This window comes from Ovis aries, chromosome 7, assembly GCF_016772045.2.
Source record: "Ovis aries strain OAR_USU_Benz2616 breed Rambouillet chromosome 7, ARS-UI_Ramb_v3.0, whole genome shotgun sequence".
In the NCBI taxonomy this organism is placed as follows: Eukaryota; Metazoa; Chordata; class Mammalia; order Artiodactyla; family Bovidae; genus Ovis; species Ovis aries.
Window position 1 is genome coordinate 49,877,141 of NC_056060.1, and position 23,972 is coordinate 49,901,112.

General features: G+C 45.1%; 1 protein-coding gene, 1 long non-coding RNA gene and 1 pseudogene across 4 annotated transcripts in view; 1 reads left to right on the forward strand and 2 right to left on the reverse strand.

Annotated features, from left to right (window-relative positions):
• Positions 1-23,972, reverse strand: part of LIPC (lipase C, hepatic type) — a 187,223-nt gene that overhangs the window by 45,353 nt on the left and 117,898 nt on the right. The window lies entirely within an intron of this gene.
• Positions 9,258-23,972, forward strand: part of LOC121819974 (uncharacterized) — a 193,011-nt gene continuing 178,296 nt past the window's right edge. The window contains exon 1 of the long non-coding RNA XR_009601210.1: positions 9,258-9,341. This is a non-coding gene — a long non-coding RNA (uncharacterized LOC121819974). The remainder of the gene's footprint in view (positions 9,342-23,972) is intronic.
• Positions 20,390-20,508, reverse strand: LOC114115900 (5S ribosomal RNA; annotated as a pseudogene).

The window sequence follows — 23,972 nt, forward strand, 5'->3', positions numbered from 1 at the left end:
AGCCCAAGGGAATCTCAAGAGTCTTCTCCAACACCACAGTTCAAAAGCAGCAATTCTTCAGTGCTCAGCCTTCTTCACAGTCCAACTCTCACATCCATACATGACCACTGGAAAACCATAGCCTTGACTAGACGGACCTTAGTCGGCAAAGTAATGTCTCTGCTTTTGAATATGCTATCTAGTTTGGTCATAACTTTTCTTCCAAGGAGTAAGTATCTTTTAATTTCATGGCTGCAGTCATCATCTGCAGTGATTTTGGAGCCCAAAAAATTAAAGTCTGACACAGTTTCCACTGTTTCCCATCTACTTCCCATGAAGTGATGGGACCAGATGCCATGATCTTCGTTTTCTGAATATTAAGCTTTAAGCCAACTTTTTCACTCTCCTCTTTCACTTTCATCAAGAGGCTTTTTAGTTCCTCTTCACTTTCTGCCATAAGGGTGGTGTCATCTGCATATCTGAGGTTATTGATATTTCTCCTGGCAATTTTGATTCCCCTTGTGTTTCTTCCAGTCCAGCATTTCTCATGATGTACTCTGCATAGAAGTTAAATAAGCAGGGTGACAATATACAGCCTTGACGTACTCCTTTTCCTATTTGGAACCAGTCTGTTGTTTCATGTCCAGTTCTAGCTGTTGCTTCCTGACTTGCATACAGATTTCTCAAGAGGCAGGTCAGGTTGTCTGGTATGCCCATCTCTCTCAGAATTTTCCACAGTTTATTGTAATCCACACAGTCAAAGGCTTGGGCATAGTCAATAAAGCAGAAATAGATGTTTTTCTGGAACTCTCTTACTTTTCCATGATCCAGTGGATGTCGGCAATTTGATCTCTGGTTCCTCTGCCTTTTCTAAAACCAGCTTGAACATCAGGAAGTTCACAGTTTATGTATTGCTGAAGCCTGGCTTGGAGAATTTTGAGCATTACTTTACTAGCATGTGAGATGAGTGCAATTGTGCGGTAGTTTGAGCATTCTTTGGCATTGCCTTTCTTTGGGATTGGAATGAAAATGGACCTTTTCCAGTCCTGTGGCCACTGCTGAGTTTTCCAAATTTGCTGGCATATTGAGTGAAGCACTTTCACAGCATCATCTTTCAGGATTGGAAACAGCTCCACTGGAATTCTATCACCTCCACTAGCTTTGTTCAAGGTGATGCTTTCTAAGGCCCACTTGACTTCACATTCCAGGATGTCTGGCTCTGGATGAATGATCACACCATCGTGATTATCTGGGTCGTGAAGATCTTTTCTGTACAGTTCTTCTGTGTATTCTTGCCACCTCTTCTTAATATCTTCTGCTTCTGTTAGGTCCATACCATTTCTGTCCTTTATCGAGCCCATCTTTGCATGAAATGTTCCCTTGGTATCTCTAATTTTCTTGAAGAGATCTCTAGTCTTTCCCATTCTGTTGTTTTCCTCTATTTCTTTTCATTGACCGCTGAGGAAGGCTTTCTTATCTCTCGTTGCTCTTCTTTGAAACTCTGCATTCAGATTCTTATATCTTTCCTTTTCTCCTTTGCTTTTGGCTTCTCTTCTTTTCACAGCTATTTGTAAGGCCTCCCCAGACAGCCATTTTGCTTTTTTGCATTTCTTTTCCATGGGGATGGTCTTGATCCCTGTCTCCTGTACAATGTCACGAATCAGAAGCAAATAACATTTTTAATATAGCTGTGCAGATATAACTGCCTTTTAAAATTTCACATTATGTAATAAACATCTTTCCATATCCCTACAGTATTCATACTCATCATTTTTAAAGGCTGAGTAACATTCCACGGAGGAAATGCTTTGTAATTTATGTATCCATTTCCCAATCTAAGACGAGCACTGTGTTTTCAGCTTTCACCTTTGTAACAGAGCAGCAATGAACTTCACACAGAGAGCTTTTCTTTTCAAATAGTTATTCCCATGAGGATGAATTACCTGGTGTAGGATTACTCGGTTAAATGGTGGGATCATTTTGCTGACATGGGAGCTGAAGTAATCTTCCAAGTCCCCCAGAGGTGTAATTGTAATTATTACCCACCCAGAGAATCTATAAAACCCAAAAGTTCTCATTAAGGTATGATGCGGTGCTGGAGGAATTGGTAAGGCTGGTGAAAGGGCTATTTATGTGGCTATCATTTACTTTTTGCTGATAACTTGGAATTCTATATTTTATCCCATCCCTATAACACCTATGTGAGTAGATGCTATCTCCAATGAAACTGGGTCTCAGAGAAGATAAGTATCTTGACCAAGGTCACACAGGAAGTAGTTGAGGGGAGCCTCATTCTGAGAGCGGCTCCTGTACTTACTTGGCTGTGACGGGTCTTGGTTGTATCTGTGGGATCTTTGGTTGTGGTACACAGGCTCTCTAGTTGCAGCACCTGGGCTGTCTAGTTGTGGCACATAGGCTTAGTTGCTCTGCGGCACGTGGGATCTTAGTTCCCTGACCAGGGATTGAACCCATGCACTGCAAGGTGGACTCTCAACCATTGGTCCACCAGGGAAGTCCCTGGAGAGTGGCTCTCTTGCACACTAGGAAGTTAAATTACCCACTGGGACAGACCCATAAATCTCCTTTGCGAGGCCTTTCAGCACCCCATGGGAGGCTTGCCAGCCACGAGGTCCCTGAAATCAGTCTTCACAATTGCATTCCTATGGTCTAGAGTGTGGCTGTGTTGAATTGTGTTTATGGTGACTCAGAAGAGAGCTCAGAGTCTGATATGAAGCTATTTCACATGAGATAAGCAACTGAACATGACCTCTCCATCTGTTGTATAGACAATGTGACTTTAACACAGAACCACCTCACTTATGTTTAACTACTGGTGGACTATGTGTGTTGGCAGATCTCCATAGGTCCTGGTTTCTCATTAACTCATCCTGCTTGACCTTGAGCAAGTCATTTAATTTTCTAGACCTTGATTTCCTCATCTGGAAAATGAGAACATAGGACCAGCCAGCTCTGATGTCTCCATGGTGGTACAGTGAGACGTCCTTGGCATTTTGAGTTCAGCTGGACCAGGGTTCTAGACCTGGCTTTCCCCCAAAACCAGTTGGGCCTCAGTTTCCACCTCTGGAAAACCAGAAGGTTGGGCGAAGCTTTCAGGGTCCCTCTGGTTCTGAGATGTGTGACTCCTAAGAGTGCCCTATCTCTGACTTTCAGCAAATAAAAGATACCAGAGTTTTTGAGACCAGAGCTAATCAGACAAAAAGAAAAGGGAAAGTCAGAACAGGGGTGACCTGGGGACACCTGAATCTGTTCTCACAGGAATGCTGGCCTCTCCTGCCCCGGAATCTGAGCCTGACACTTTGCAAAGATAAACACTGGCAGCATGAGGAAAGCATTAACCATTTACTTGGTCAAACAGCCCCAGGGTTACTCTGTAAGGCAAAAATAAACCATGGGTGGGGGAATGTGAACTGAAGCGCATGGGATAGAAAATCCTAAAGACTGCATCAAAAAACTAATAAATGAATTCAGTAGAGTTTCAAGATACAAAATCATCATACAAAAATCAGTTGCATTTGTATACACTAACAATGAACTATCTGAAAACAAAAGCAAACCAATCTTGTTCAATACAATCCCTATCAAAATAACCAAGGCATTTTTCACAGAAATTAAAAAGGTTCTAGAGCTTATGTTGTTGTTGTTCAGTCACTAAGTTGTGTCCAGCTCTTTGTGACCCCGTGGACTGCAGCATGCCAGGCTCCTGTCTTCCTCTATCTCCTGGAGTTTGCTCAGATTCATGTCCATTGAGTCAGTGATGCTGTCTAACCATGTCATCCTCTGTTGCCCTCTTCTCCTTTTGCCTTCAGTATTTCCCAGCATCAGGGTCTTTTCCAGTGAGTCAGCTCTTAGTATCTAAAATTCATATAGAACCACAAAAGAACTTGAATAGCCAAAGCAATCTTGAGAAGGAATGAAGCTTGAGGTGTCATGCATCCTGATTTCAAACTATATTATAAAACAATAGTAATCAAAACAGTATGGTGTTGGCATAAAAGTAGATACACAGACCAATGAACAGAATTAAAAACCCAGAGACACATATATGCCTTTACTGACCTCGGGTTCAGGGGCCCTTGACTTCAGCTATTGAACAAGTCAGGGCATTAGGCTCCTTCCCATGAGATTTTCAGTGGTCTGAAAGAGTAAGGGTGGGTGCCACAGAGAGCTTCCCAAGTGGGCAGCTTCCTCTCTGGTAGGACTGGGCTCAGCAAACGGCAAACTGCTTGGTGTCATGGGAAGCCCAAGTTTGAGGAATTCTATGGAAAAAAGCCTACCTAGAGCATGAAAGCCAGGTAGAGAAGGAGGTTCTGGTACCCAGAGGACTCAGCTGGCTCAGCTCTGGAAGGGGTGGGTGGAGGGGGTGGAAGAGGAAAGTAGTTACGTCTCAGTCAGGAAGCTTCTTCCAGGGACTCTCTGAGGCCTTTCAGAGAACGACACATCCCCAGCAGCCAGGCCATCTGGGCTGGTGCTCTTGGAGCGCTGGGAGCAAGGATATTTTAGATGTGTCAAAAGTGACGAATGTTGGAAAGTGCCATCGGCATCTCTGGGAACTCGCACTTCACACTGGCAGCTGAGATGTGCCAGGCTTTTTGGAAGCAATTGAACTCTGGAGGAAATTGGGAAGTTTTTAAAGCAGGCAGCTTCTGCTTGCCATCTCAGATGTGGGTGGCAAATGAGGTGGGCTCTTTAAGTGGACACAGAACCACGAAATCAGTGCGGATGGGGCTGGCATGTGTGAGTGCCTGAGGTCTTGGCAGAAAGCAGTGGCATTCACAGAGGCCAGCAGGAAGGAGCAGAAGCATAAAGAAACAGAAGGGCGCAAGCAGGGGCCCGGGGCTGGAGCTGGTAGGGCTCGCTGCCCACAGCACTGGGGCTGCAAGACTGGCCTATGAAGTGCCGTCCACCAGGACTGAGCAGGGGCAGCAGCTAGAGCCTGTTGGAGGCTGGAAGTGAGCTTGGGGCCTTTGCCCAGCTCAAGGCTGAAACAAGGCTCCAGTGTGTCTGGATTTGAAAACTTCCCAGGGAATGTGTTACTAGAATTCCACATCTACCCTGGAGATAATGCATTTTCAGAGGAGGGTATCTTGCTATCCTGTTTTCAGTATGACCTTTGTTTTGTATGTAGTGTTACTGCTTCTCTGCATCTGCAGGAAGATGGCTCATCCCAGGCTTTTTGGGGAGCCGAGGAGTGGAGGAAGCTGAGGTGGTGACCACTCGGGACCATTACCTGCCAGAAGAAGGAGGGTGGGATCACCCCCATTAGGGGCTGCCATCAGGCCTGTAGGGCTAGGCTTAGGCAGGTCCTGAGGAGGAAGGAGAGTAGGGAGGAGATGTCTTGGATGTGCACCACTGGGGTCCTGGGAGTGGTGATGCAGGAAGGGCTCGGCCTATCTATCTTCTGCAGAAGGACAACTGGGCGGTGTGGGGAAAGCAACAGGGACGGATGGGGAAGCTTGTTTCAGCTCTACCTACCCCCAGGTGTTCTCCAGAGAAGACCCAACAACTTTCTTTTCTGATTATTGTCTTCTGTTTTCCCCCACGACTCCCACAACCAGGAGAGAAGGGAGGTAGAGTTCACGGTCATCTTTGTCATCATCACCACCATTATCATCACCATCAATGCTTAGACTTCTTATATAACCTGCTCAAGTTGTCGAGGACTGAACTTGACTTTCCACCTCCTACCTCCAACCAGCTCTTGCTGCTCAGGAGCCCCCAGCAACCCTGCCAGCTCCTACCTCCATGACTTCACTCTCACCGTTCCCTCTGCTGGGAGTTCTCTCTCCCCTTCTTACACTTCAACCCTCACCTTGGAAGGAATGAGAATGTGTCACAGTCAGCCAACAGTGGGAGAGAGGGAGGGGTAAAGGCAGCGGCTCTACACTGTGTCCCTTCTAATGCTAATAGTGCCATTCTGGCTAAGAGCTGCTCAGCTACTAACACGTCATCCTCACCTCTGTCTACTCCCTAGGAATGAGCTGGGAAAAAAGATGCTAGTAGATAAGAAGAAAGTTCCAGGCATTCTTTGGAATCATAAATAGTCCTTTGTTCTGTCTTCAACTCAAAGTCCTCCAGATCCCAAATCATCCCTTTCTCTCTGCTCTCCTCTTTTGCCATTCCTCATTTATTTCAAGCCTCACAATTCAGTTTTTAAAAACTGCCTTTGTGAAGCCTGTTCTCATATGGAAATTTGTTGAGATGTTAACAGGGGCTGTGGGGGAAAGAGTTCTGTAGCCAAATGAATTTGGGAGATGTGGTATTGAGCAACATGAATCAGGCTTCCTGCTGGCCGGAGACGTTAAGACGCTACTTCCTGTACATTTAACCTCCAGAAGGGACAAATGGTGTGCTGTGATTCTCCAACTCGATTACTGTCGACCTTTGAACAGTGTGGGGGATTGGGGTGCCAACACCCTGTGCAGTGGAAACTCTGTCCTGCTATCTCTACCTCAAAAACAAAGGGGGAGATAAATGACTCACCCAGGGGCAGGAAGCTGAAGCAGTTTAGATAGAATCAGGACTCAAATCCTAGACCTTTTGAGTCCATATTGTGATCTCTAATTGAATACAAACTTTCCCCCATATTTAGTTAATTTAAAGATCTGTAAAATAAGTACAGGTACTATATTAATGGGAAAAAATTCACATGTAAGTGGACATGCACAGTTCAAGCCCACTTAATGCAGATCAGTGTTGTTTAAGCATCAGCTATGCTTTGGAGTAGGGGTAAGTCACCCCTGTCCCCTGCCCCCATACCTCTTTGTGGCCAAACATTTCTGGGACTGATATCTCATGGGACACACTGGAGGAAATTCCGTTTGAGAAGTGTTTTCCGTTGTGCCTGTTTCCTGTAGAGCCGCACGCACACTCATCTGTGTCTGGAAGCTGCTCTGGCTTCCCTTGTGGCTCAGCAGTAAAGAATCTGCCTGCAATGCAGGAGACCCAGATTTGATCCCTGGGTCAGGAAGATCCCTTGGAGAAGGAAATGGCAACCCACTGCAGTATTCTTGCCTGGAGAATCCCACGGAGAGAGGAATCTGGTGGGCTATAGTCCATGGGGTTGCAAAAGAGTTGGACAAGAGTGAGTGACAACAAGCTACTCTAGTCAAGTCAAGGGAAATACCTGCCTTGTGATGGTTGTTAACCTGAGGCGCTATGAGGGACATGGCCAAGTCCTGGTATTCCTGGTAACTGATGAGCCAACCTGAAGTCAACTCCCCTACAGATGGTAACCTCCTCTTCTTGTGGCTGTTGAGTTGCTAAGTCCTGTCTGTCTCTTTTGTGACCGTAGCCCACCAGGCTCCTCTATCCGTGGGATTTTCCAGGCAAGAGTACTGGAGTGGGTTGCTATTTCCTTCTCCAGGGGATCTTCCTGACCCAGGAATAGAACCCACGTTCTCCTGCTTGGCAGGAGGATTGTTTACTGCTGAGTCACCAGGGAAGCCCAGCCTCCTTCTCTCCTGAGTAGCAAACACTGCTGCCTTGTCTTGTCTGTTGCGGGCTGTACACAGTGTAGGTATTGTTCCAGGACCTGCAGGACTGTGGGGCACAGCCCCACAGAAAGGTATAATGGTCTTCTCAGACATTGGTTATGGGTTGTGATGCTAGAACGTGAGAACCACACCACATCTGTTGTAGTCGTTGCTATGATATTCTCATCACTTAGAGATGACCACTGTCCTTAATCTTTTGGTGTATTTCCTTGTAGCTTTTTCCATGCAGATATGTAATATAGAATTTTACTTATGTGTTTTCTTGAAGTCCAGAGGGTCTGTGAATTAAAATTGTGGAATAAATAGAAAGGAGGACCCTTTAGAAAACCAGGTATTTTACCTAGCTGAGAAATGATTTAAAAAAAAAAAAGACCAAATGTAATGGTTTTTAAATTGTGTTCCTAGGATCCTAAGCCCGAGGGCCCTGTGGAGGTACTTTGGGGGCTGCTGTGGGCGGGTGGGAAGGGGATGCAGAATTTGAGAGGGTAGGTTCCTGATATCCACCTCTGTTTTAACCCAAACAACGCTGCTATCAGGTTTTTTTTTCTGGAAGTCATTTTAAGGAGGGCTTCCATGGCTAACATATGTTCATAAACCACAATCACTCACCTAACAGATTAAAATAAAACAAAAACTGTGGTGCAGAAAGGTTAAAACACAAATAAACCACTCAGGCATCTGGATAATGGATCCAGCATCCAAGTTTCCTGACACACCGTTTAATGCTCTTTCTACATAATCTCGTGTTTATTTCCTATGGACTGAACCACTTTTCAAGGAGAAGAATAAAAGACAGCAAGAGCACATAGTGACAAGGATATTGGGGTAAATCTACCAAGAAGCAGCTGGGGGAAAGGTACAGAACGATCCCATCTGCTCCTCATTCCATCTGTTTCATAGCAGTTCTAACTCAAGCTCTTAAAACATAAAGAAACGGATGATAAGAGCCAGGGCTGCTTCTCCCAAGAATAACTCATAAGGGGACACAGTACAATACCCCTGTCTCCAGCGGAATGAACTATTTGATCAGAAATGCTGTGTTCTGTAAATATTCAGTCTATTGATGAAGATCTCTGTAGACAGGGGCAGAGCCTAACTACGCCTCCCGAGAGAGTTCAGGAGGAGCTCAACAAGACAGAATCATGGCAGATGTGTCTGTCTGTCTTGATGACCGGGGTGGGGTACCTACAAAGGAAAGGGATTAATTGAGTTGTCGTGCCTCAACCAAATGGACCACTCTGTGTTCAGTGCAGTGACAGGGTGGAAGGAGGGGACAACAGAGGGGCCTAGAAGCTCCTCTCCTTTTTTTTTTTTCAGTTTATTAAAAAAATTTTTTTTAATTTTGTATTGGAGACTAACTAACATTGTTATGATTTTTTAAAGTGAACAGCAAAGGGACTCAGACATGTGTATATGTGCAACCACTCTCCTCCAAACTCCCCTCCCATCCAGGCTGCCACATAACACTGAGTGGAGTTAGTTCCATGCAGAAGCACCCCTCCTAATCCTTAGCTTTACCTGCTGGTTAGAAGTGTGGTCCCTTTAATTATAATGATGCTGATACTCACTGTGTACTTCTTGTACCCCACACAGTTTACTGACCTCTCACAAAACCCTCTGAGGTAGGAGAGTCCTCTCCTAACCCGGGCAGTCTGGCTCCAGAGTGGACATTCTTTATGGAGGTGATAAAGCTTATCTGTTTATCTGAAGTATAATTCATGCGCAGTAGGGTGCACAAATTTTAAATGTAGACCAGAGTTTCTACCTCTGTTTACAATCTTGTAGCCACCACCTAGAGCAAGACAGAACATTTCCATTTCCAGATGGTCCTCCGAAATCTGTCTCCAGGTAATACCACGGCAGACTTAGTCACTCTTCTGACTTCTGTCACCAGAGATTAGTGTTGCCTGTTCTTGTACTTCATGTAAGTGGGTTCATACAGCATGTGCTTTTTTTATGCCTAACTTCACTCACTTAATAATATGTGTTGTTCATCCATGGTGTTGCCTGAACAGAGCCTGCATCATAGCTATAATATTGTGTCATACTGCCTCTGGTCAGGTTAACTAATTCTGTGTTGCCTCCTGGAAATGTCCCCTTGGAAAGTAGTTTGGGCCACTCAGAGTTAGCTGAGCCTCAAGGGGTGGGGAATGAGAACACAAGAGCTTAACTTCAGGGTATGGCCGAGAAGAGAACCTTTTAGCTAACTCCCAGCTGCCGAACAATTCTCAGTACCTCACTGCTGGGTTCCAGGTCCCAGACTCGTTGGATAAGCACAAGTTCCTCTTTTGCTTTCTGTCTCTCCTTTTACAGAACAAACTTTGTCCCCGACACCCCCTCAGTCAGGTGCACAGCACCCTTAGGCATCATTTAAGACGGTGCTTTTCGACTGAGGGGTACCATTTTTGGTCTCCCTTTCCCCTCTCCCCTAGTGGGGACACTAGATGATATGGGTAGCATTTCGAGATATTGCTGCTTGTCAAGAGTAGGAGTGGAGGTGCTACTGGTATCTAGTGAGTGGGGGCCAACGGTGCTGCTAAATATCCTACAGCGCACGGGATAGTGCCCTCCACCCTCACATCTGGAAAGAATTCTCCAGCCCCAAATGTCAGTGGAGTTGCAGTGGAGAAACTGCAACTCCCCTGGTCTAGGAGCCACATGAAATCTGGAGCTTGCTTTCTAATACAGGGAGCGAGGAAGCAGGGCATGATGGGAAGAGTTCTTGACCTAGAGTTAGAAGACCCTAGAAGTTCAGGGTCTTACTCTGTCGCCAAGTAGCCGTCAGACCTCATTCACACCATAGAGCCTCACTTCCCTCATCTTTTGCTGGGAACTGTTCTGCTAGCCTGTCTTGCTTACAGACTGTTTTGCAGGATCAGGTGAGAATGTCAATGAAACCACTTTGAAATGCTTACATGTTACTATTTTCTTGGACTGTGACAGCAAATCCAGCCTATGGGTGTTTTTGTATCTAATGTCAGTGCAAGAATATGTTCAGCAGGGTTTCTGTCTTCCTGTGTTCCGTTTCCAGGGTCAGAGCCTCATTCTCACATCTGTGTGGGAAAGGAGCTCACACACAAAGGGTGTTTCCTGGAACTGTGGGCAGGGCTTCAAACATCCCTGCTATTCTTTAAGGCTGCAGTTCTCAAGCTGGAACTTACAGTCTGCAAATTCTCTTAAAATCTTGTGAGACTTCCAAAGGGGTTTGCTTCAGAAAAGAAAGGTATTTTTAGGGTTGAATCTTGGATTTGATTTTGTCACGTGAGAGGCTGAGGGCTATAGGCCCTTCTGGGTGAGGATGTGGAATGTTATGACAATACTGGTTTGATGGAATATTGTTCAGCTGAGTGTGCTGTGTCATGTAATGTAGAGAGGGGTACAACTCTCAGAGAGCGAGAGGCAAGAGGCCTGGGGCTTGTGCCAAAGAAATGTTAGGTCTTTATTAAAACATCAGGGAACTTTCCTTTTTTAAGAGGATAAGGTGAGGTGGTGAACAATTCTACTTAAATATGGTGCTGAAGAGAGACTTTAGTGTGGTAATGGATAGTGTGGGGCATGGTATTTTGTAATTGTTAATAACATCAGCAGTCTTGTTAAGAATCTTAATATAAGAGTTGAGATTGGTTGAATGGTTTTAAGAGAGCCAGCCCAAATTCTAGTATTCATAAGTGTATACCAAAGGACTTTTGCTGTCAGCCAAGATGGAATAAGAATTCAGGTCTCAAATCTAAAGCTGTAACATATGTATAAATATACAAAACAATGTGTATGTACAAAGCTCAAATACATGGCTACAGTGACTGTTCTGGAACATATTTGCTTGTTTTCAAAAGCTGAGAACTTGACCTGCAGGTTTTCAGGGCAATTTGTACTTTTATGTGGAGGTGAGACTGTTCGTGAATTATCATCTTTGGTTGTTTTCAGTGATGTGGATTAATATGTATGACAAGGATATCGTGTTTCTGAAGGAATATAAATTAAAAACTGGTTGACATTCACAAACATTAATATTTTATGCCTATAACATATTTCAGACTCTTAAATATAAAATGGCTAAAAACACAGCAATATTGTCACATATGGGTTATATGCTAGCTCTGAAACATACTTGAGAAAAACAGCTGAATTGTCTTGGCTATTAACATGTGTGAAGTGAAAGCCACTCAGTTGTGTCTGACTCTTTGCAACCCCATGGATGGTAGCCTGCCAGACTCCTCTGTCCATGAAATTCTCCAGGCAAGAATGCTGGAGTGGATTGCCATTCCCTTCTTCAGGGGAGCTTCCCAACCCAGGGATCAAACCTGGGTCTCCCTGGATTCTTTACTATCTGAGCCACCATCGAAACCCAGCATTAATGTATGGTGTGCATTAAAAAAAAAGAGAGAATTCAGATTGATTTTCTCACCTTATAACAACTGGGCAAAGTATAATTAAGCAGTTTTCAAATACTTGGTTGTAAGCATATGACAGAGAGGGGAGATAATGCAGAGAGCTCGACCACTTTGTAAGATAAAGAGAGTTTTCATCTCACAGGCCCCTCCCACTGGAGGGGGAGAGAATTCCGAGGCAATTTGAGTTTATGGAGAAGAGTGCTAGGAGGGGAGAGCTCTAGAGAGCTGCAGAGGGCCTCCCTTTAGTCTTCAGCTGACAGGGATTAGCACAGGCGTGTGAGGAATCTATGTGAGGCTGGAAAAGAATGAGCAGAAGGGATCAAGGGGAACAGTCCCCTGGCACACACAGAGGCTGGGAAGAGTTGTGTTCCACCAGCAGAGGTGAAAAAAACATGTAAACATAGGGCGTTGACTAAATTATTCATTTCCCAGTTATCACTTCCTGGGATTCCCCTGGTGGCTCAGTGGTTAAGAATCCACCTTTCAGTGCAGGGGACATGGGTTCGATCCCTGGGTGGGGAATTAGAATCCCAAGCTCACAGCTAAGCCTGTGCCACAGTGAAAGATCCCACATGAGGCAATAAAGATCCTGCATGCTGTGACTAAGACCTGACTCAACGCGACCAGATAAATAAACAGATAATAAAAAAAAGTAAAAGGCTATCACTTCCAGAGTAAGGTAAGTATGCCCTAAAGGTTCCCCTGGTCCTATCACTTCCAGAGTAAGGTAAATATGCCCTAAAGCTTCCTCTGGTCCTATCCAATAAAGTTTTAAAGCACTCCTCAAAAAGATTGCTGTAAAGTAGTTTAACTGCATCCCAGAACAAAGCTAGAGAATATTTAATACCAGAATATCTAGCACTAACAAGGTAAAATTCATACTGTCTTCTCTAAGCTAAAAGTACCAGGCATGCAAAGAAGTAGGAAAACACAACCTATAATGAGAAAAACCCAACATTAAAACAGTTGTCGTAACTATGTTTTATGTATTCAAGAAGGTGGAAGACATGTAAGCATGGTAAGAACTGTGGAAGATTTTAAAAAATACAGATTGAACTTCTAGAGATTGAAAATAATGTCTGAGATGAACAATACACTGGGTGGGATTAATAACAGAATAGACATTGCAGGAGGGAAGGTCAGTGGACTTGAAGGCCTAGCTGTAGAAGCTATCCAGCGTGAAACACAGAGAAAAGAAGACTAAAAATAAGCGAATAGCACAGTCACTTGAGATGGTCTCACGCTCATGTAACTGGAGATTCCAAGGAAGAAAGAGGGGACAGAAAAATATGCTTGAAGAAATAATGGCAGAAAAATGCCCAAATTTGATGAAAACTTTAAGCACATAGATGTTAAGAAACAAAACCAAACAGAAAGAACCCAAACCCACAAAACTGTGCTGAGGCATAGCATAATCAAATTGCTTAAAATCAGGGATTAAGAGAAAAATCTTAAAAGCAGCCAGAGGCCTAACTCAGTGTCAGCAGGAAAGAAAAAGTACTGCCTGCAAATCTATAGACACAGTAAAAACATAATTGGTAACCAGGGCTGGGGACAGGGGGAGGGAGGGGTGAACAGGTGGTGCAAAGAGGATTTCTAGGGCAGTGAAACTGCTCTGTACGATACAACAATGGTGGATACATGTCATTAACCTTTTGGCAAAACTCAGAGGACGTAACACACCGAGAATGAACCTTAATGTAAACTATGGATCTGGGTGATGGTATGTCATGTGGGTTCACCAAATGAAATGAGTGTGCTGTTCAGGTGCAGGCTGTTGACCGTGGGGGAAGTTGGGTGTGGGAAAAGGAGATATGTTGGAACTCTGTACTTTCTGCTCAATTTTGTTGTAACCTAAAAGTGCTCTAAAAAATAAAGTATAAAATAAAGTATATCACTAAAAAAAAAAAAAAAAAAAGGCACTGATCAGTGATTATCAGATGAAGATTACAGTTTTATGCCCATAGTTGTGAGAGTACATGATGAGAAAGAGTACTGGAAATTTCACAGTGATGCTTAGCCAGTCCTACAAAAAGAGGTCCAAGTTCCAGAACACATTAAATACATTATTTTCCCTAGAAAACATGTTTCCTCTGCTATATATCCTGAGCTCATGGACCCTCCCACGCTATGGACTTCAGGCACCCCTGATTCCTACACCTCTTTAACTTCATTTCTAGCCAGTTGATATCCGTCTCCAAGATGTCTCTCAGTTTAGTTTTATTCCTTCAGTTCTAATCCAGGGTCTCAAAATATCTCATAAATTCACTCTTTGACACTGGGGACATCATATTACCTCTCTGGGTCTGAGTTTGCCCCAGTACAAAATATGAGTTTTGGCTAATGATCTCTTAAAGTTCTTTTCACATTTAAAGTCTGGATTTCAGCGATGTTTTAGCTTATGTATGTACAGACCTCTTCTATTTCACACTAATGAAGCTTGATTCTGATGTGCTTATGCCTAGAGAGGAACAGGTTAGAAATTATAAATGTGCCCTGCACAGAATATTTGCTAAATAAATAGTTTTAAGCAAAACAAAAATAGAAATAAACAAAACCCCAACCAAATCCTGATAGTTATGTTCTGCAGAATAGGACTCAGTCTGTGATAGGCTGACTAATGACCCTTCCCCAGAGTTGTCCACATCCTGATCTCCAGAACCTGAGTATGTTAACTTATATGGCAAAAGGGGCTTTGCTGATGTGATTAAGTTAAGGATCTTGAGATGAGGAAGTGACCCTGGATTATCTAGATGGGCCCAAGGTAGCCACGCAGTTTCTTTGGCTGCTGGCTTTGAACATATTGGAAGAGGCCGTGAACCAAGGAGTTCAGGCAGCCTCTAGAAACTGAAAAAGACAGGGGAATGAATTCTCTCTTCAAAGCAGTTAGAAGTGACACAGCCCCACTGACACGATCATTTCAGGACTTTCGACTTGTCTAGCTGTCAATAACTTGTGCGAAATAGTCTAGGGCATCCCTGGTGGCTCAGATGATAAAGAATCTGCCTGTCAATGCAGGAGACATGGATTCAATCTCTGGGTTGGGAAGATCCCCTGAAAAAGGAAACGGCAACCTGCGCCAGTATTCTTGCCTGGGAAATCCCATGGACAGAGTCTGGCAGGCTATAGTCCATGGGGTCACAAAAGAATCAGACATGATTTAGTGGCAACAACAGCAAAATATCTTAAGCCATTAAATTTGTAGCAATTTGTTGCAAACGCAAAAGGAAAGTAACACACAGTCCTTTCTTCCCCATTAACTACTCATCTTTACAAGGAGAGAGACATTTAACCTTTCTGGGTCTCTATTTTACTTTCAGCCAAATTGTGTTAAAACTGTCTCTCCTATGTGAGGTTAAGGGCAAAATGAAACAGCCCTTAAGACTAGTTGAAATAATACAAATACTACTTATAATACCAACATTACTACAACTAGGATACTTGTAATGTTGTATAAATGCTTTACAAACATTATTTCATTCAAACCTCCAAACAGCCTTATGAAACAGAGATCATTATCCTTTTAAAGATGGAAAACTGAGGCTCAGAAAGGTCAAGAAAGTAGCTCCGGGCCACGGCACTAGAAAGCAGAAGCACAGGCCTTCTGTCTCAGGCCTGTCTGACAGCAAACGAGTGCTCTTGCGCATTTGGTTATCCTGGCAATTAAAAACGTTATGTAAATGGGGACCATTACAATGATGGTTATTACTATACCACTCTGTTATTATTCTGTCCACATGCCTCGTTCCTGTAACAACAGCTGATTGCTCCACTCATCATACCCTAGCCTGTCGCCAACTTGTCACAGATGTGATTGAAATGCTACTAATTTAGCATTATGACTTTCCGGCTGGGCGAAGCTGGCAGAGGCAGAGATGTTTGTTTATCTGAGAGCAAATGGCTCTGAGGTTTGGAAATGGAAACACCCTTCTTTCCACACCCTAGAGAAAGGCGGTTGCATATGGTGAGGCCAGTGCTTGGGCATTTGTGAGTGGAGACAGGACACAGATCCTGGCTGCCTCCAGCATCCTCAGACTTCTTGGTTGCACAGGTGTGAACTCAAGCGGTTTCTCTGAGGGGGCTGTTGGATTTGAGCCCTCATCCCCTTTTGTAATGAGACGAGCCACATGCTAATTGCAGTCTGTTTTCCAATCCTCCTGCCCTTTCTTTCATGTACCTATTTCCTCTTCCTTTTTCCTCCTCTTACCTTCGACTTCCTCCCATTGTTCTCAGGTCTGTTTGTTTTTTAAGGGGTTGGCTTGGCTAACGGGAATTAGGGCCAAAGGGGCCAGCTTTGCTTGAGCTGTGCTTACCAGAGTAAAGAAGAACGGTTTGCTTTGAAGGCTGTTGAGAATATTTGGATCAACCACATTCGTTCTAATATTTTCCCTCGATTCTGATCATCAAAAAGCTCTGAAAGGTTTGAGCTGGTGCAGAGTTTGTTCTAGTTTGTCCTTGGGAATAAGTGTCTGAAACAGGGTTGATCTAAACTTGTTTTCTGAGGGAAGCCTCCTTAATGGGACAGGTGGGAAATTCACATCAAGGGAGTGTCTTTCAAAATGGCTCCTTGTCAGAAAGGGATGTGGATTTGCAGAGAAACCTGAATCTGCCAAGCTTCCAGAAGATGTACTCCTTGACTCCTGGTGGTGCTGGGTGGAAGCGGGGCTCTGGGCTGTGAACACTGGACTTCTTCAGGGGCAGGAGGCCCGAGAAATGTGGAGTGTCCTTTGGGGTGAAACGGTCATCAGTTTGGACAAGATGAGTTTTTTGTTTCTATGTGCTTCTCCGTGTCACCTTTGCTAAGTGCCTTTCTCTGGTGACCCTTTTTTGGGTTAGTGCATTTTGTTTTGCCTAGTTTAAGGGAGGTGGAAGGACTTTGGCCCTGAGGTCTGGAGAATGTTTGCTGAGTGAGCCCCACTGTGCTGGTGGTGGTTGTTTAGTCACTCAGGTGTGTCTGACTCTTTGCAACCCCACCGACTGCAGCACACCAGGCTTCCCTGTCCTTCACCGTCTCCCAGAGTTTGCTGAAACTCAGGTCCATTGAGTCGGTGCTGCCATCCAAACATCACATCCTCTGTCATCCCCTTCTCCTGCCTTCAGTCTTTTCCAGCATCAGGGTCTTTTCCGATGAGTCAGCTCTTTGCATCAGGTGGCTGAAGTATTGGAGCTTCAGCTTTAGCATCAGTCCTTCCAGTGAATATTCAGGGTTGATTTCCTTTTTGACTGGTTGGATCTCCTTGCAGTCCAAGGACTCTCAAGAGCCTTCTTCAGCCCCACAGTTTGAAAGCATCAATTCCTCGGCTCTCAGCCATCTTTATGGTTCAAATATCACTTTTGTACATGACTGCTGGAAAAACCACAGCTTTGGCTATCCAGACCCATTGTGGTAGTTTCTCTTTTTATGGCCATCTCACTTCATGCTGACTGCAAGCATCTTGAGGAGAGAGCCTATGATTTCACATTTCATCCCCACTTCCCACCTTGTACCGCATGCAGCAGGTGCTCAGCCCACGTTTGGTCCCTGACCCCAAGTCGTATGCATCTGCTAAGGTCCAGCTTCACAGCCAGACCACTTTAAGATGGAATGGGATGGGCACAAGTCTCCACCTGCCTTCTGAAAAGACCACTGATCTAGAGAAGTCACTCGATGGCCTTTGACCCCTGTGGTGTGCCCAAGCAACCTGGCCGGCTCAGCCTTCTCGCATCATCCATCCACCTTCCTGGGATCTTCCTGGCTCAAAGACCTCTGTCCTTATTTTTCACATCTCTCCCTGCCTCTGACTTGAATGGGCTCTTCTCACTAAAAATACAAAATGAAACAAACCAAAAAACTGAAGTTTTTTTTTTAAATTAAAAAAGGAATAAATGTTCATTGTAGAAAACTTAAAAAATAGACACACTAAAAGTACAGAGAAAAATATCTAAAAGGACTTGTAATCCTACAATAAAAGACACTCATTGGATTATGGTTTCTGTCTAGTTTTTAAAAATGAGATATGTGCTGCATGTGTGTATATATGGAAAATTGTGTGTGCATAAATATATCCATATTTCTTATATAGAGTCCTGATTTTACAATGTGCTGTTTTGTCTTGGACATTTCTCATGACATCAATAATTGGCTTTAACGTCCACAAAGAATATCAAAGTGTAGTTGTGTCAGAATTATTTTTCCAGTCTTCTACTGTGGTTGTTTAAGGTGTGTCCATTCCTCTCCCCCCAAAAATAAACAACATGTGATTCAGTCCTCCCTATATATGGACCTCTTTCTACAGCCCAGATTCATACTTTTTGAATAAATTCCTGGAAGTAAAACTATAGGCTAAATGACTTGAACTTTTAAGAGACTTCTATTACGTATTGTCAGTTGTCTGTTAGCTCCAATCTAGCTCTAACTCATGCAAACCAACGAGAGGGCATCCTGTGGGCACAGTGAGTCCCACCTGATTAAAGTCTGCCCTGCCTGTAGGTCTTCCCTTTCCCACCCTGGAGCCTAACCTTTGGATGGGGTACTCCTGGTTCATGTCCCTGAAGCACCTGCCATTATCACTGGAGAGCCCCATGGCAGATGCAGTGGGATAAGTTATTGCCTGCATTTCCTTGAGTTAAAGCTGCACATTTAATGAGGACTGAGTCACTCTCCTTTCCTCACTCTCCCTTTCCAGGGACTAAGAAGGAATCACAGGAGAGAACTGAAGGATAACTTTGAGTTGGATCAGTTTAGTTCAGTTCAGTTGCTCAGTTGCGTCCAATTCTTTGCGATCCCATGAATCACAGCACGCCAGGCCTCCCTGCCCATCACCAACTCCTGGAGTTTACCCAAACTCATGTCCATCGAGTCAGTGATGCCATCCAGCCATCTCATCCTCTGTCGTCCCCTTCCTCTCCTGCCCTCAATCCCTCCCAGCATCAGAGTCTTTTCCAATGAGTCAACTCTTCACATCAGGTGGCCAAAGTACTGGAGTTTCAGCTTCAGCACCAATCCTTCCAAAGAACACCCAGGACTGATCTCCTTTAGGATGGATTGGGTAGATCTCCTCGCAGTCCAAGGGACTCTCAAGAGTCTTCTCCTAGAAAATCTCAGCTGGAAACATGGTTGACTTACATGTGAATGTGGATGGTCATTTAATTCTTCTTTTGTATCTTTTTGTGTAGTGCAGAGGAAGAAACCCAGGATAGGGAGTCAGGAGTCTTGGATTCCAGTTTTGATTCTTGCAGGTATTAGTTGAGTGACTCTGGGGAGTCTCTTGACTGAGCCCCAGTGGCCTCATCTCTAAAAGACGCATAGTAATGATGCCTTCCAGGCATGGTTATTGAGATGCTGCAGCGAGACGCTGTGTGCCAGCACTTTGTGTGCCCACTAGGTGCCAGCCAGAGGAGGCGCTGTCGTCCTCACTGACTCGTGGGCAATGTCATTGGCAGTGTGTGTTTCAGGACAGCTGCCTGCGGACCCTCGGACCAGCCTGGTGCAGGTCATCGGGAACTAGACTAAAGGGCATACGTGAGGAAACCCATTTGTCCTTCAGGTGCTCTTGGCACAGTCATTTCTGAAGACACTGAGGTTTCTAGTGAGGGAGACATAGTCCCAGGCCTGGCCACAAGACAAGTGGCCTTGTGGCCTTCGCCACATCTGAGCCACCTCCTCAGAACCTCAGCTCCCTCATCCATGAAGTGAGCGAGAGTGACAAAGTGCACAGGAGCCTCGATTTGGTCGGATGTGTCTAGATGTCCTGCTGAGGCTGGATCAAGTACGAAGACAGTGGACCAGGGAGAAAGCTATTATTTCTTGAGTGCCAACAATGTACCAGGCATTTTATTAGTATCATCTCCCTTCATTCATGATCCATTCCCTCATACACACATACACACATACATCCTTTTTCTCCCTCCCTCTCTCCTTCCCTCCTTCCTTTCTTAATTATGTGCTAGGTTAGATACCAGGAATAAACCAGTAAATAAGATGCACACAGTGCTCACGGCCTTACAATAGTTGTTGTTTAGTTGTGAAACTGTGCTTGACTCTTTTGCAACCCCACAAGTTGTAGCCGGCCATGCTCCTCTGTCCGCGGGATTTCTCAGACAAGAATATTGGAGTGTGTTTCCATTTTCTTCTCCAGGGAATCTTCCCAACCCAGAGACTGAACCCATATCTCCTGTACTGGCAGGTGGATCTCTTACTTCTGAGCCACCAGGGAATCCCATTTCAATAGTGCTTTATATTAAATAATAGCTTTGTAAAGACTTTAGCACATTGCCTGGCATATGGAGGGTTCAGTTTTCTATTATTTGTATAGTGGTGATTTAGTGGCTAAGTCATGTCCCACTCTTGTGATCCCATAGACTGTAGCCTGCCAGGCTCCTCTGTCCATGGAATTCTCCAGGCAAGAATACTGGAGTGGGTTGCCATTTCCTTCTCCAGAGGATCTTCCCGACCCAGGAATCAAATCTGGGTCTCCTGCATTGCAGGCAGATTCTTTACCTCTTTAGCTATGAGGGAGGCCCCAAAGCCTGCAGCACCTGGTATTCCCAGGCAGTCTCCCATCCAGGTACTAACCATGCCCGACCCTGCTTAGCTTCCGAGATCAGCCAAGATCAGGCGTGTTCAGGGTGGTATACTTGTAGGTTAAATAAGCTAGTAGGAGGTTTTGTACAAGTTGGGACAGTGAGATCCAGGAGAATGTGTGGGGCATTTATCATTCTCCGTGAGAATGCAGCTTGGAAAGAGACGATTTTTCTTAAGAAAGTGATTTTCTCCCTTATGGAAAAGGCTGCCTGGGCCGCAGGTAAGGTGGGGGTGGGCGACATCCGTGGTTCAGAGAGAGGCTCTGGCTCTGCTCCCCGCATGTCTCTCACAGCTTGGGTTGGTACTCACACCCTATGGGCACTTGTTTGTGCTGCTTTGCTGGTGGGTTACTTGGCTGGGACGAAAACTAGAGATGCCAGCAAGGCCTCTGGTTAGGAAGCTGCAGGAGGTTTTGAGCCAATGAGAGAGTGCCTGTCCTCTGTATGGCAGGTCTGTGCTGTCTGATGAGTGGGGCTGGGTTGGAAGAAAGAGATGATGAAGCGCCCATTCGATAAGGGCTACTGAGAGCCAGGCAGTTGGGAAGATAATTCCATTCGGTCCCCGAGAGCCTTGCACAGGCAGCATTAGCACCTAACTCGAGCAGGTGGAGGAGTGGAAGCTCAGAGACTTGTGTGATGTCCCAGTGACCAGTCTGTGGGAGAAGAGGCCTGTTTGATTCCAACAGAAGCCTGCGGAGCCAGCTTTCAAGGTGTGGTGCCCCTTGGTCTGAGGGGATGCTATTCCTTGGAATATAGCACAGTCAGTATGTTTGGGGATGATGACCGAATTGGTGAATTAGCTGGAAATTAGTTCCTTATTCTTCCCTACACTTTTTTGGGCATTGCACTATTTGTTGCAATCACAACCACAGAGACTGGGTCCCTTTATATAAGACATGCCAGTGAGAAGAGTACGTGGGGTGGATGGCCCAGTGCAAGCTGTGCATCGGTGAAAACAGTGAACATATAGCTCTGGGCTAAAGCTTGGGGAGGAAAAGCCAGTGCACAAACTGAAAAGAAGGTGGAACAGCCAGAATCCTTTAAGGCAGCAGTCCCAGCCTTTTTGGCACCAGGGACCGGTTTCATGGGAGACAGTTTGTTAATGGATGGAGTGGTGGGGAGGATGGTTCGGATGATAACATGAGCTCTAGGGAGTGGCAGATGAACCTTTGCCTGCTTGCCCACTGCTCATCTCCTATTGTGCAGCCTGATTCCCAACAGGCTGAGGACTGGTACAGGTCCACGGCCTAGGGGTTGGGGTCCCCTGTTTTATGGTGAGATATGATTGACACAGCAGGACACAGTCCTTCCTTCCCTCCCTCCCTCTTCCTCTTCCCATGAAGACACATGCCATGCCTACACTGTGCTTGGCACCGGTGGGGCAGCAGAGGTGAGCTGTCCTGTCGCGGTCATGGTCCTGTCCTCTGGGGCTGACGGTCAGTGGAGAAGGCAGAGAAGGCAGCAGGCCAGCAGCGTGAGAAGTGCTCAGTGGAGGGCGCACAGCGAGGTCTGCGTCCAGGTTCAGCACAGGCAGAGAATGGGGTGGGGAAGGGGTGGGTATAGGCGGAAGAGAGGAAAAGGTGGAAACACATATGGAGGCCTGAAAGTAAGAGAAAAATTTGGAGACAGTGATGAAGAAAATGACCTTCTCTGGCCTCTTCCAGCCTCGATGGGTTAGAGGTATTGGACTGAAGAGGAGTGTTTTGGGGATACGTGGCTGTGGTAACTGTGGTGCTGTGATGGGCTAGAGAAGGGGGAGGAGAAGGAGTTTGGAGAAATAACAGCTAAGAGGTTCTTAACCATTTTGTTCTGTGAATCCCTTTGGCAGCCTGAAGAAGCCTAGGAACTGATTTCAAATGTAGGACATCAAATACCGTGATACATATAGAGTTCCTTTATCCAGGTGGTCATGGCAATGCACCGTCCAGATGCTCGTCTAGGAAGGACATGCTACCCTGGATGCTGGCGGTATGGTCAGCAAGTGGCCTTCAGCTACTGGTCCTTCAGGGTCTGCTTTAGTTGCAGAGAAGAGCCTCACCCAAGGTCATCCACATAGCCAGTGATGGCAGAGGTGAGAGTAAAACACAGGCCATCTTGGTTAATGGGGGTGATTCTGACAGCCCACTTGACACCCAGAGCTGACTGCTGTTGACCAAAGCTTCTGGGGCCTCCGACTGCTCCCCTGCCTGCTTCTGCTTCATTCTCCTCTCTTAGTAAGCATGGATCCCAAAGGGCCTCCCTAATAAACCTCTGAACACTGAATTCTGTCTCTTTATTTGCTTCCTGGGGAATACAAATTGCATCATGCATTACATAAGATTCAGCAGCCAATCTAATAACAACTGTAATTTTGAAGTTGTTGTGAGCATAAATTATATTGGGAAATATTTGCAACAACCATAATGTGATCTGTTTTGCTTGGTTGCCTATGTTGATAATCAAAAGAAATGTTAAGTTCTTGTTAAAGGTTAGTGAAGAGATCATTTTTCCCACTCAGTTTCATGAACTTTCCTGAATTCTATCCACAGGTCCCTGGAGAGTTTATGAACTCTAAAGAATTCCTTGTTTAGGGCTTCTCTGGTGGTTCAGTAGTTAACCTGCCTGCTACTGCAGGAGTCATGGGTTCAATCCCTGGTTGGGGAAGATCCCATGTGCTTAGAGCAACTAAGCCCAAGTGCCACAACTACTGAGCCTGTGCTCTAGAGCTCTCAAGCCATAACCACTGAGCCTGTGTGCCCTGGAGCCTGGGCTCTGCAATAGGAGAGGCCACCACAATGAGAAGCCCAAGCACTGTAGATAGAGCGTTGCCCCCGCTCACTGCAACTAGACAAATCCTGCACGCAACAACAAAGACAGTGTCTTTTTTCCCCTTACGACCAAACCAACAAACAAACCAAATTCCTTATTTGGTTGGAAAAGAAAGAAATGGTAACTATACCGACTGGTCCAAAGGTGCCCACATCCATTTGACTGGTAGGATTTAGCAAATCGAAGCACAGGACTCCCAATTAGATATGAACTTCAGATAAGCAGTGAACAGTTTTTAGTATAAGTATGCACCATGCAATATTTGGGACATATTTAGACTAAAAATTGTTCATTATCTGAATTTAAATTTATTGGATGTCTCATATTTTATCTGGCAACCCCACTTTAACATCTATTTTGGCTCCTCGTGAGAAGGAGTAGGTCATGTGACCTACTTAAGGATGTGAAAGAGCCCTGAGTTGGGCTTTCGTCTTTGCTCTGAAAGTCACTTGTCCTGGTCCCAGCTTCAGTTTCCTTGTCTGCCAATGGAACTTAGTACCTGCATCACAGAGAGTGTGTGAAGATGATGCAGGATAGTGTGTATGAAACTTACTTCAGAAACTGTAGTGCCTCAGGGGGATGGTGGTTATTATTGCCGTCTGGAAAAGGATTCTAAGCTCTTGAAAAAGGAACAGCTCTTAAAAGGGAATCCTGGAGGATCAGTCTAAGTGTCTGAAAGTAAGCAAACCAATAGAGCAGGCTAATTTGCTATGGGAAA